General features: G+C 41.0%; 1 long non-coding RNA gene across 1 annotated transcript; it reads left to right on the top strand.

The window, feature by feature from the left end:
- The first annotated feature begins 5,219 nt into the window (after window positions 1–5,219).
- On the top strand, window positions 5,220–7,179 carry LOC110354094 (uncharacterized). Its single transcript, XR_002405579.3, has 3 exons — window positions 5,220–5,315; window positions 5,848–5,906; window positions 6,806–7,179. It is a non-coding gene; the product is annotated as an uncharacterized lncRNA (long non-coding RNA).
- Window positions 7,180–13,811: the final 6,632 nt, after the last annotated feature.

Here is a 13,811-nt window from a genome sequence, read left to right as displayed (position 1 = left end):
CAACTGAAACATCGGTGTGTTGTCAGCATTATTCTCATCCTAAATCCAAAACACAACACCACACCAGCTTCTGGGAACAAAATTAACTCTATCCCAGCTGAAACCAGGTCAGGCCTCCATCATGTTCTGGTGCCTGGGGTTGTCCCTTCCCAGGTGCAGGACTTCGCACTTCTTGTTGAATTTCATGAGTGATATTGGCACATTTCTCTAGCTTTTTAAGGTCCATCTGGATAGCAGCATGGCAGCCCTCTGGCTTATCAGCCACTGCTGCCAGTTTTGTGTCATCTGCAGACTTCCTGAGGGCACACTCTGCCCTATCATTCAGATCATTAAAGGAGATGTTACACAGGACTGGGCCTGGTATTGACCCCTTGGTTACTCTGCTAGGTACCCAAGGGAAAGGGAAAGGGAAAGGGAAAGGGAAAGGGAAAGGGAAAGGGAAAGGGAAAAGGGAAAAGGGAAAAGGGAAAGGGAAAGGGAAAGGGAAAGGGAAAGGGAAAGGGAAAGGGAAAGGGAAAGGGAAAGGGAAAGGGAAAGGGAAAGGGAAAGGGAATATTAAGGCCCACATCAGGGTTTTCAGCTCCTTGGATGGCTCAAGGAGCGCTATATAACTTTTAGCACTATGGGACGTTGCATCATTTGTATGTTCTCAGAAGACAAGAGAACGTATGTCAGCAAGAATGTCATGTCCTCGTGAGTTGTATGCTGCTGATCTAGATCAGTTTTGACGAAGTCTACTTGTGAGCGTGGGAGCCCAGGGAGTCTTTTTCCCAGACAGGTTTCTTAGTTTTTAAGGGCAGCATTGGGGTGTGCCCTGGTATAAAATGAGGTAATGAGGTAATGAAATCTGTGTGATATGCTTCTTTTGAAACACAGCTCTTATGAAAAATTCAAGAGGAAGTGCTTTCCTTTTCTTCACTGCTAGTTCATCTAGTTTGCAGCTCAAGAAAAGAGAGATGATTATTTTGGGGTACTTTAATGTGTGGGAGCTTTTAAGTGTATATAGATTTGTTCTGTTTGTTGTCGAGGTGCCAGAAGTTCTTGAAGCCTGATAATGCTCTCTCCATGTTTTATTCAGGTTGTCATCAATAATGACATATAATTTAATTTTACTTTCCTATTATACTTTTCTCATATTACTAGCAAAAAAAAAAAAAAAATGTGCAGAATATTTTTTATCACTGCTCACAAACAAGGGAGCTTTAAAAACAAATGTATGCAAAGAATTAATGCTTTTGCAGAAAGGCTTTAATTTATTATTTAGCTCTATTTCTCCAGTGATAGCGAGAATATGCTTTTTATGAACATCATAGTACACTTAATTCTTGAAGACAATTTACACATTAAAAATAAATTGTAAAATCCCAGTAGGATTCAGCATGTTGACACATTTTAGATTAACGATGGTAATGTTGATGACTGCTAACTTTTAAATATGTAAGTTATACAGAAAAAAAAAAAAAATGATTAGCAAGAGCTGTGTTAAAGAAAAGCAGGAAAAAAAAATCCTTGAGACAGTTAGCCTTTTCTCTGAAGGATAGGATCTCAACACTTTTTCATCTATGCTACTGCTAAGAGTCTTGGCAGGCCTCAGTCTGGAGAGAGACTGCAATTACAGATCTACCAGGTCTTGATATTTGTTTCTGCCCTCATTCCTGTGGGAGCTGGTTAGTCTCTCATTGTCTAGTCTGTTACTGTTTGTACTCTTTAATGTACTCGTTGTGTCAACTCAGTGCCCAGCTGGCTGGCAAAGCAGAAACTGCTGCAATGTTTCCTGCTGGGCAGAGCTGCTGAAATTACCAAGCAGACTTCCCTTGAACCAGTGGAGGAGCCCTGTCCTACTCATCAGGAACACTGATCCCCTTCAGGCATTTCATCTCTGGCCCCGCTGAAAATCATGGATTTCTTGCTTCTCTCCACCCCGGCATGTCATCACAGAAACTCATTCAGTGCTCTGGCTGCTCCACCATCAGCACCTCTTCATCCTTAAGACCTCCCCGATCACCCGTATTCATTTCCCCTGAATCTTCCTCGTCATGCTCATAACTCCTCTCCCTGCTCCAAGACTCACATTTTCTTGAAACAGATCTTAAACAGAACTAGCCCTTTGGCTATCAGGTACCTTTTCTGTCCTTTTGCAGATTTTTACTTAAATCCTATTTCTTTTGCATTCCTTCATTAGATTGCTGTCAAACCTCTGTGCATTTTTGCCTCAGGATAATAGACTACATATGCATAATACATAGTTTGGATGTCAATAGATTTTATTACAGTTTGGGATAGTGGTTCTGCTTAATTTCATGCTATCCACAAACTAGACAGTAAATTGTTGGCTCTGACAGGAAGGTTATACTGCAGGCTAACTTTTACCCTGAGTTACATTCAAGCAACTTTCAACCAGAGTCAGGATTTGGCCTTTAATGCATCTGGGAGTGAAACAGAGAAATTCTTGTCTCCTTATCAGACCTGCCATACAATCCTGTTATATGACAGGTGTACATCTCTGATATAAAGAAAAAGGAAAATCCCCAATTCATGGTGAATTTATATGGTTAATATTATCTGATAAAACACAAGAGAATGAACAGGACCTTGAGGGAAGGTTGGGTTGTTGAGGGAGACAAAGCATCCAGGGAAGCATTGCTACATGCCTAGCAGAAGGGCAAAAGCAAAAATAAATGTAGGTCAAAGGAAAAGCCAGCAGCAACAATGAAATACTGAGAAAATTCCAGAAGAAACAAAGCAAAAGTGACCTGCAACAAGGCTCAGTCTTCATCACATCTCTGAACACAGTCGGTCCTAGTAAAGAGCAGAATGAGCTCAGCTATATCAGTCTGTTTCCTCTCCTTCCTCAGCACTGTGTGAGAAATAAAGTAGCAGTTTTGCAAACCCATCTCTTGACACCCACCGGGCCACAAATTGCTGATTAAAAAGAAATCACTTGGGAATATCACCAATAATTCCTTCCTGTCCACCTGAGAAACAAAACCCAGCATGACACTTATCTGATCTCACTGTGTGAGTAGAAATGCCATCCACACCACTCATGGAAGGATGGCATGTTTTTCACTTGACTTCCCAGACTTGACTGGTGTCACCCAGACTCCAGAGTTCAGCAGTAACAGGTCGTCCCACATGCTGTAGGGAAGGGGACAGCAGAGCTTGTGTGAGGTCTGGTTCAAGCCCAGCCTACAGCAGCTGTCCATACAGTCAGCTGCTGCTTTTCTTTCCCATGTTTGTTATCTGGAGTCTAAATAAAGGGCAATTTTTATTTTATTTATTTTTTTTTTGGCACATGCAATAGCCATAACAGAGAATTGTGAGTGTGGCAAGGTGTGCAAGAATAAGGAGCACACTCAGAAGATACTGAAAAAATAAAATAAAAATTTGGCTGTGCTCGTTTGTCTCTCTTTTTCCCAGATTGCTTCCTGTGATTTAATTTCTGTCTTATAAAAGTAAAAATGTGTCAGACATAAGATCACTGGGACATTTTCAGGGTTGATTCATCCACAGATTAAGAGATCCCACCCACAAGGATGCATCCTTTCTGTACAGAGCAGACTTTGTGGCAGCACATAATTGGAAGTAATTAATCACACCAAAGACAAACAAACCCAGACATAAATCATTAAACTAACAAGAACACGATCTGCTTCTCTATCCCTTCCATCTCCTCATCTGCCTCCATGCTACTTGGAAGGAAGACCCTTGTCTTGTAGAGAAAATACATAGTTGTCACTGCATTTTATAGCTTACAATGACAGCAGGAGGGCTTGTTTTATTTTTTTCTACCGTATTCTTTTCCTTATGTAACGATGATGTGGGTATGTGTCTCCGCAGATCTTCCATACTGAGAACACCAAACATATATAAAGAGAGCACACACTATACAGCCATCATTATGTATAATTTGCAATCTTGTATTTTATCATCAGTGTACTGTCCATTCAGCAAGTCTTCATGCTTGAAATACCCACGCTGACCCCTGAGATGTGTCAGCCTGTTTGTGTAACAAACTAGTTCTGATAACATGTTTTTTATTACTACTTCTTCAGTGGCTCAGCTCTCATTCACATTCATTGTACAATACAAAAGCCTTGCATCTCTGACCTTATTCCCCATGACCTAGTTGTATTACTTTAGGTTTAATGGTCTTATTGTTGAGCTGCCCTTGGAGGGATCCTAATACTTTTCCTATGGAAGTTTCATTGAGATATGGTGTCTTATCACAGCATTTGCACTTCAAAGTACTCTAGGAGGGCCTAAATCACAAGCCGTTTCACCAAATATGCCTTCTAACTGTAACACAAGTTCACTTGTGTCCTTCAAGAAGGGCGGTTATTTTAGGAAATGAGAACAAATTAGAGAAGGGCATGCAATAGACTGTTTCACCAGCCCATTCTCTTTCAGCAGGAAACTCAAGAAAAGCCCCTAACCTCTCTGGTGCAGAAAGCACACTGTAGTTAACTCATTATCAGTTGATGGGAATCCTGGAAATGGAGAAGGGAAGTTACAAATTTGATTATATTTTATTGTATGTGAAGAAATAGTGAGAATTTTGATACAGGTAATAATGAGAGGTAAAACTACCTGGAAAAAACAGTTAAAACAGGAGTCTTGAAATTTGACTGATGTAGACTTGAAAAAGGATGGGCACAAGTGTGAATGCAAACACGTGCATGATAAAAGTGCAATAAGTGTGCAAATGAAATAATCAGCTACTACATACTTACTGTAAAGGAATATCTACTTCTGCTGAAGAGGAGAACTAATCATCAGACTTTGGGCTACTGGATGCTTCAAACTCGCGGCAGGCTGATTAGTCAGAAACTGTGAGGTTCTGTCCCATTCCTACTCTTTCATGGAGGGTCAAATGAGGCTGCAATGAGGAGACTCTGAAATATTAAAATATTTTCCCTTGAAAAGAGGGATTGAGAGTGCAGCTAATGTTCTCCTCTGTTCTCTCAGTTGGAGACTGGGACCCAAGAAGAAGGAGAAAAATGGATCAGGTGAGTGATTGGCAGCATGACTTATGCCACACTCAGGGTTTAGGGTTCTGTGATCTCAGACAGACCTTTAATTGACTGTGCATGTTGACACCAGATGGGGCACACCTGATCAGGTGGGGCAAGAATGTTCTGGGCAGCACGCTGACTCAAATTGTTATCAGAGCTTTAAACTAGATTCAACAGGGAAAGGGGATGTACTTCTGAGTGATGGAGAAGAACCAGGGAACACTGACACTTTATGAAACAACAGGGAAATAAATACCTGTGAATTGTCCCAGAGGACTGAGGGAGGGCTTCTCTAAAAAGGTAATGTGGCCAACAGCACAGCTGAATTGCTTCTACACCAATGCATGCAGCTGGAAACCACAGCGCAATTAAAAATTATGACCTAATTGATATCATGGAAATGTGGATGGGTCCCTGGGCTATCTATGTAGTGTGTGGCATCCCTGCCCATAGCACCAGAGTTGGAACTAGATGATCTTTAAGTTCATCTCTAACCCAGGTCATTCTATGGTGATGTTCTATGATATTCAATATAAATTTATTCTCATAACAAGCAAAGATCTTATTTGTGTTTATCAGTTAGTTAGATGACCAAAATTTTATCAACCTATCAGCACCAGAGGATCCTTATTTAAAATATAGTTAATTAGTCAACGATAAGGTGAAAGTCCATTTCTATATAAAATGCCTTTGGAAGAACTCTTTCACCTGGCTTTAAATGTTTGCAATGTAGAAACCTCTGTCTGAACTAGCTCCAATTAGAGTTGATGAAAAGAAATAAGCACCCTCAAGACATGAATCATCTGATCTGTTTTAGCTTTCTATTTTACAGGATGAATCACCTCTTGCCTGCTTTTCTTCAGCTACATCAACTAGATGACTTGCTCACAGGTAGACAATTACCTTGTAGATATTTCTGTTTGAACAGATGTGTATCACCTTTTCTGACATAACACATCCTTTGGAGCTTTTTGATATTTTGTATGGTCATATGGAGAACTGATCATATGTAAAGGTTTTGAAAGCATACAGAGAATGACAAGAAAGCTACAATGGCAGCTGCTGAAAGAATAGATTAGATCAGATTAGACCACCCTCTGTGTTTTCTGATCACCAAAGAAGAAAAGAAAGACTCTCTTAATGCAACCCTAAGCTAGCAGAATTAATGCCACATACTGTGTCACCTACTATACTATACCTGTGTGGAAAGGCAGAAGCAAGGGTGAATAAGACTACAGCATGTACCATACTCTGAATTTTGTCTTCTCCCCATGCCAAAAGTGTTACTGCTCATTGTGTAGATGTGCCCAGACACTTGCAGCTGTTGAATTAGCAGAACAAACTAGTCATTCCTGCCACAAGTGTACATTACTACTCTTGTATAAAGTCACCAGTGTAATTCCTATCTATAATGGGGAGAAGGGCTGACAGAAGAGGCAAGATAAGTAATTAAAATCAGTTGGGAATATAAGGCTGGATGATGGGAGGACAGAACAAAATGAGCTTATGTTTTTTGGGGAGAGCTAGCCAAGAGAATTTGTAATGCCTGGGAAAATTTTAATAAAGTAAACAAAAAAGGCAAAACAAAGGACATTTAAAATATATATCTAATATAGGTAGGGTTCACAGGGGTAAGAATCTCATTTTAATAGCTGCAAGAAAGAAAAACAGGTCAAAATATAAAATACAGACTGATGTAACGTTTACTGTATTCCTTTACTTTTGTGACTGAGGCATTTTTACTGGAAGCATGAGAAAACCCTCTGATCCATCCACCTCTTTCTTTACAGTTGTTATTACAGAACTGACAGCTCTCTGGGAAAGCAAACATTGACAATGTCTGAAACCCAAAGCATGGGACCCTGGCTATAGGGTTGCTCTACAAGTGGCTATTCTACAAGTCTGAAAAATACAAATTTTTTTAGAAGGATCTCGATATAGTCACGGAATGATTGAGCTTCTCACTCTGAATAAATAGGCTGTTTGGGATATCCCAGCCAAAACAAAACAAACGAACAAACAAACAACCACCACCACCAACAAACAACACTATGAAGTACTGCTGTTATTCTCAGAACAATTTTTAAAGCAAAAAGTGAATCAAAGAGAAAGAACATGTTTGTGTCTACAAACCCTATCCCCTATTTAAACAATCTCTGGCATCAAAAAAGGCCAATTTTCCATGCTTTGAAGGGGATATGAGCACAAAAATATGAGAGAAAATGACTATTAAAAATATCATGCAGTAGCAAGGGAATCTATTTAAAAACAAAAAAATAAATAAATAATAATAATAAAAAAAAAAAAAAAACAAACACAGAAACAGTGATAGTGATAATCTACAAAGAGATGGCCGTAATTTCAAAATGTTTCCCAAATGCCTACCAGCTACATGCAACACCATGAAATGTAGCCACTGTCTGAGGAACAGCCCCCAGATATGTTAGGCATACCATAGAGGGAAAAGAAGAGTGATCATTTGACTAAAGACACGCTGGAAAAATTGCTGTGCCTGAAGGTGTTTACTGTTCACGGAGAACTGGCATGACTCTGCTACCTGATCCACACAATAATAATTAAATGTGGAAGGGGCAAATAATGCAATAATCATTTGATGCTCTTAGACGTTGGAAAGTAACCAAGTATGCACAACTTCCAACCTGCTAGTAAATACAAAGTAGGAGAAATATAACATTTTACTTCACTGGTATTTTACTTCATCTCTAACTCTCTGCATTTTGTTCAATAACCTAAGACTATCTTGTCTTGAGCAGCAACCAAAGTGAAGAGATTAGTTTTTAAAGAGTGCTTATTAAACTTTTTTTTTTCCTTTTTCTTTTTGCATTGATTTTAAAAAATATCAGACCAGACATTGCCTCTGGTTGCTTCTAAGATCCACCAGTATCTGACGGATTTTGAGAAAATTAAATCTCTTAGTTCAAGGAGAAAGAAGTCACCTTCAGTAAAATATATATTATCCCCAAATTTTATAAATTTGACAAGAATGTTTGGCTCCTACCCCCACTCCCAACGCCGGTGTTATCCATCTCTGAAGACACAGCACAAAGGAAATACAGTTAAAAAGATCGATGACCTTTGAACACACAAGTCTCTGAAAGCAAAGTTGTTTTGCTTTGTTGTCGGCAAATTTAGTATTCCATTCATGAAGCATAATTTAGCCAACCTATTAAAATGCAACCATAGATCTCATTAATGAAAAGTTGCTAATTTAGCTTTTCTCCAATTATAGTGTAAGATTTGGTGTAGGAAAAAACAACAACAACCAACAACAGAAAAACTTCTGATTTTTCTAGACTTTCCATTGTTTTCAGTCAAGAAAAAAATAAATAATTTTCTTCAGAAAAGAGGACATGAAAACAATTATGTTACTCTTCCCTTTTTTTATTTCCTTTTTCCTGTCTACAAGCCCAGCTCCCTTTATCAGGGAGGGATTATTATCAGGAATAATAAAATCGATTACTTAAGGGTAAAGGATAAGTAAACCTTATGGAAGATGAGATTTTGTGCACCATTCATTTGCAAAGTTTTTTAATGTTCATAACCCTTTCCTTCTAGTGATTTAAATCTGTATGGCTTGAGTCAGACCTCTCTTGGACCAGTTTTACAACTAAACAACTCCATTGGGCTTGTTTCTCCACTGCATTGCATTTTGCACAGTAATTTATACCTGAAGAAAAGTGAGTGCTAGAAGTTACAGCTCTGCTTTGGGACAATTCCTCACACACCCTGCAGAGAGGCAGATGATTACCTGCAAGGCATAAAGCAGCAGTGAGCTGGACCCTTCACTTTTTACGGTTTTATTATCGACTTACTGCTGCACCCAAATCAGCTGCTTTGCAAAAATCATTCAGATGCAAGCCCAGAGTATACTCTGTCAAAGAAGGCATAGGTATGAGTAGTGTTTACTTCCTTGTCCTATCCTATCTAATGCAGGGATCTGAACACTAGACTTATTTCTGCAGTATTAAAACATCTTTGCAGTACTACATGTGAAAAAAGTACTAATATCCACAAACAGTTTTCCCTCACATATTCGCCCTTTAGGCAAAGGGCGATGTGCATTAGTAATTTTCGTTAAGAATCTGTATTGGGTTTACATGGCAAGGTTTTGGTAGTGGGGGGCTGCAAATGTGACCTCCGTGCAAAGAGCTGCCCCATGTTAGATAAGGGCCAGATTTAGACAGCTCCAAAGGGACCCGCTGCTGGCCAAAACTGAGCCCCTAAACGATGTTGTTTGTGCTTCTGGGAGAGCAGATTTAAGAAAAGGAAAAAAGCAGAACAAAACAAAGCAAAACTGCTGTGCAACAGCAGCTGGGAGAGAGGAGTGAGAAATGGGAGAAATTCCTACAAGGTGAGTGCAGCAGGAGGGCAGGAGGTGCTCCAGGCATGCAGCAGCAGTTCCCCTGCAGCCTATGGAGAGGCCCCTGGTGGAGCAGGCTGTCCCCCTGCAGCCCATGGGTCCCACATGGAGCAGATCTCCACGCTGCAGCCCCCCCATGGGTGGAGGAGCCCCCGGTGGAGCAGGTGGATGTGGCCTGGAGGAGGCTGCGGCCCATGGAGAGCCCCCATAGGAGCAGGCCCCGGGCTGGAGCTGCAGCCCATGGAGAGGAGCCCATGCATGAACAAGAGGTCTGGGGGGAGATGCCGCCTGTGGGGGACAGGTGCTGGAGCAGTTTGCTACTGGGGGAAGAACCCTGTGGGATGGAGCCGTGTGGGAGCAGTTCCTGAAGAGCTGCTGCCTGTGGGAAGCCTCCGCAGGCTCAGTTCGGGAAGGACGGCATCCCGTGGGAGGGACCCCATGGGGAGCAGGGGCAGAGAGGGACCATGAGGGAGTGGTGGAGATGAAATGTCAGGGTCTGACTACAGCCCCCATTCCCTGTTCCCCTGTGCCAAAGGAAGTAAATGAGGGTGGGGTGAGGGAAGGTATTTTTAGTTTGTCTTTATTTTCTCACTTCTCTAGCTAGTTAGTGCTAGGTAATAAATTATATTAATCTCCCTATGCTGAGACTATTTTGCCTGTGACAATAATTGGTGAGTGATTTCCCTATCCTTATCTCAAGGCTCGAGCCCTTTTCATTGTATTTTCTCCCCCTTTCCCTTAGAATAGGGAGAGTTAGACAGCAGTTGTGGTAGAGCTCGGCTGCCCAGCTGAGTAAAACCACCGCATTATCATAGAATTATAGGATCATCTAGGTTGGAAAAGACCTTCAAGATCATCAAGTCCAAGAATGACACATGCAGAAAGCCCATGTCGTTATGCTTTCTGAAGACAGCCTCTCAGCAGGACATGGTGGCTGGCCATAGTGCCACACTACAGTGGCTGACTGGCATCTGAGACTACTGTGCTTCTGGTCATCTCAGTGTGTGTGCTGAGGAGTTTGGAGTCTGAACCTACCCTTGGTAGCATAGGCAAGAGTTTTGTGTGTCATATGGAAGAGAGTTGCTATTCCTCATGATCTTTATTCACCCTGTAAATCCATTTACAGACAAATTCCCAGGAAAAACTTCTGCTTCTAACACAAAAGAGTTTTACCTCTCTTGAATTCTTTGCCTAAAGAAATCCTCTCAACCCTTGCCTTCATGCTAGAGACTGACTTGTTTTTCCACACTTCATGCATTGAAGACTTCAAAGCAGGCGGGAGGACTTTGCACTTTATGTGCTATTTGCTGGTTAGGCATGGTAGGCAGGGAAAGATTTGTATGCCATAGCCAGTGGGTGTCTGCAGTGGGCTGTATCACCTAGGGTTTCTTAAGCTTTACAGCCTTCCTGCCACTTCATCCAGCTGAAAAGTGACAAAGGCGTGAATAACCCTGACCAGTTTATCTCTGGCTAGAATGATGGAGGGAGTACACTCAGTTCTGCTGTCATGTACGTTAGAGATTGTTGTGAGTTATTCCAGACCATGACTCTACCAAGCCATAGTAAATTTCAGTAACAATAATTTCAACATATCTATGCCTTTTCAGATAGCAGCTTAATTTGTAACTAATAAGGAATGGAGCTTCAAGTTGGATGATCTTACAACACATGTAAACATGAGAAGGCTGCCAAGTCTGCCAGCATAAATCCCCAAGACTGCTATTGCCTTGTGTTGAGAAAAGCTACATAAAAATGTAGGTGATGCCTCTGCTTTCTGAAAAAGTAAGCAAAGGGTCTATTTAGTATGTATTTTCTGGGAAACTGCTTCTGAAGACAGAGGTCTGAAATCAGAGTATAAATAATCTAAGACTGCTCGGTGTTTCATGTATCACACATCCAGGAGTCAGGAGGGAGAGCACAGAATACATCATTGCCTGTGAGATCGCAGGTTTAGGAAACAACCAGTTCACTGTGGGCATGCTCAGAGGCCTATTATCCTAGTCACTGGTGGCTTGATATTCAACACAACAGCAGTTCCTCAACCACTGTAACACTTGAAAATTTAATGTGTTAATCCTCACAAGCCCTTTACATCATAGCTGAAGATTATATCCATTACCCTGGGAAGGAGCCTGAGGCAATGAGTGAGGGCTTTGACAGAAAACTAAAATGAAATGGCCTAAGAGCATCACTACACAGCTCTTTGCCCCACAGTTATTTCAGAGATTTCCACTGCTCCTAAGACAGAGAAGCTGTAACCTGGCCTATTAAGCAGTAGGATTTCCTCATTGTCTACTCAGTTCTTCCCAAATTCTTTCCCTTCCCAAACAGAAAGCCAGGTCTCTCCTCCTTCTACCTCCTCAGCTCATTTTGCATTTGGTGATGAAAGCCAGCAATGGGGTCTTGAGCAAGACCTCTTTATCTTTTGTGGCATTTCCCAGTCACCTCAGTGGGTTGGAGTTTTCTTGGTCTAACTCTAGAGGCAAAAATTTAACATGAAATGTCCCAAGCAGTTACAGAATCCCTGGAGAGGTGTCTAATTTTAAAATAGTCAAGATGTTTAACTTTGGGCTCCAGTTGCCATGTAAGCACAATGGGTGCTGTTTCTGTGCCAAATTCAGAAAATCTTAAAGTATTTCAAATCCCTAGTCAAGCGAAAAAAAAAGAAAAAAAAAAGTAAAAAAAAAGTCAATAGTCAAAGGTAAATATATTTGCCTGACACATCCTAGGATCTTTATCCCTGACAACATGAGCGATACATGAGAACCTAAATCTTAAATTTTTTTAATTTTTATTTTTATTATCATTTTACATGTCCGGGTGTCCTTGTTTGTACTGTTCCCTGGGTGGATTGCACTTAATCTAAATAGCAAAATAGAATAGAGGAAATGTTGACCTTGTCTTCACTCTCTTATTAGCATTTTAATACCTCACAACATTACAAATGCACCATCGATAAGTAATAAAAGCTATAAAGATAGTAATTGCATTTATGGGCACTTGATTGGTTTGAATGCAAGTCTAGCGTGAGTGGTGAAGCATGTCCTGCTTACCTCCTGCATAGTCCCTAACCCTCCCATCCATCCTTATGCTAAGTTAATAGCACAGAAAAACTAAAATCCACAGTCAACAAGAAAAACAATTACAGGAGGTACTGTGATAAACAGCCAATGCATTTGTCAAACAAGGTGTCTGTAATTGCTTAAGACAATTACAGAAGTGGATGTAAAAATGCAACAGGAAAAGGAAAATTATCACAATAAGAACTCCTAGAAGATGAAGCAGCACTTGCAAAGAAGCACTCTGGCATTTTTGCTAAGGATGAATTCCAAGAGAAAACTTTATGGTTGCCCTTTTGGCCATATTTTAATGATAAGAATGAACACCCTTGCTTTTCTGGGGTCTGTTCACATCAGCAAGGAACCCCAAATCAATTGAGATGCTGAGTTAAAATTGGCCACTTGGAAGCCTTATAACTAAGGCCAACTGGAAAACAAGAATGGTATTTTGTGGAAAAAAAAAAAAAAGTCATCTTTTGACATTTCTGTGCTTTCCTCAAACCTCCTGGTAATGGGGAGAGACAGCAAGATAAAAAGGTGAGTCCAGGTAATCAATGTCTGGCTCCAAGACTGAAGCCTCTGCCAGATTTTTGGGTTCTATGTCGTGGAAGAGTCTTCAAGATGAAAAGTCTGCTGGAGCCACCTGTCTCAACCGGGGGAAAGGTTTCTTGGCCCATAACCAGGTGAGACTGACTGAGAGGGCTTTTAAACTAGGATTGGTAGGAGAGGGGGATATGATTAGGAACACTGAGGTTAAGTGTATGCTACCTGAGGGTGGCAAAACTAATGGGAGCATCTGTGGTGCACATGGGAGCACTTCAGATTCAGGTGTACATCTGAAATGCTTGTATACCAACACACACAGTATGAGGAACAAGTGGGACAAACTGGAAGCCTATCCCTGAGTTATCATATCATTGGTGGGATAAATCCCATGACTTGAGTGCTTGTGTTCAGGAGGGTTAGACAGGACAGGCAAGGTGGAACTGTTGTGCTGCACATAAGGGAAAGAAAAGACTGTACAGCCCCTGATGTTAGGGGTGACACAGTAGAAAGCTTCTGGGTGACAATTAAGGGGACAGATAGCAGATGTTTTGTGTATGTCTACTCTCAACTGTCTTGTCAAGATGATGGCATGGATAAGCTATTCTCTAGGCAACTAAGGAAAATCTCTGAACCCGCTGCATTCAACCTTACTGGGAATTTCCTAAAGCATGTTGAAGATAACTTCCGGTCACAAGTACTTATTGAGACACCTAGCAAAGGTGCCTCCTACATCTGTTTTTTTTTGAACACAGAAGGCCTTGTGGTAGATGTGGCAGTAGGTAGCTGTCTTGGCCACAGCAGTCATTAAAT

Source organism: Anas platyrhynchos, chromosome 2, assembly GCF_047663525.1.
Source record: "Anas platyrhynchos isolate ZD024472 breed Pekin duck chromosome 2, IASCAAS_PekinDuck_T2T, whole genome shotgun sequence".
NCBI lineage: Eukaryota > Metazoa > Chordata > Aves > Anseriformes > Anatidae > Anas > Anas platyrhynchos.
Note: the sequence above shows the minus strand (reverse complement) of the source record. Positions and strands in the feature narration are given on the sequence as shown.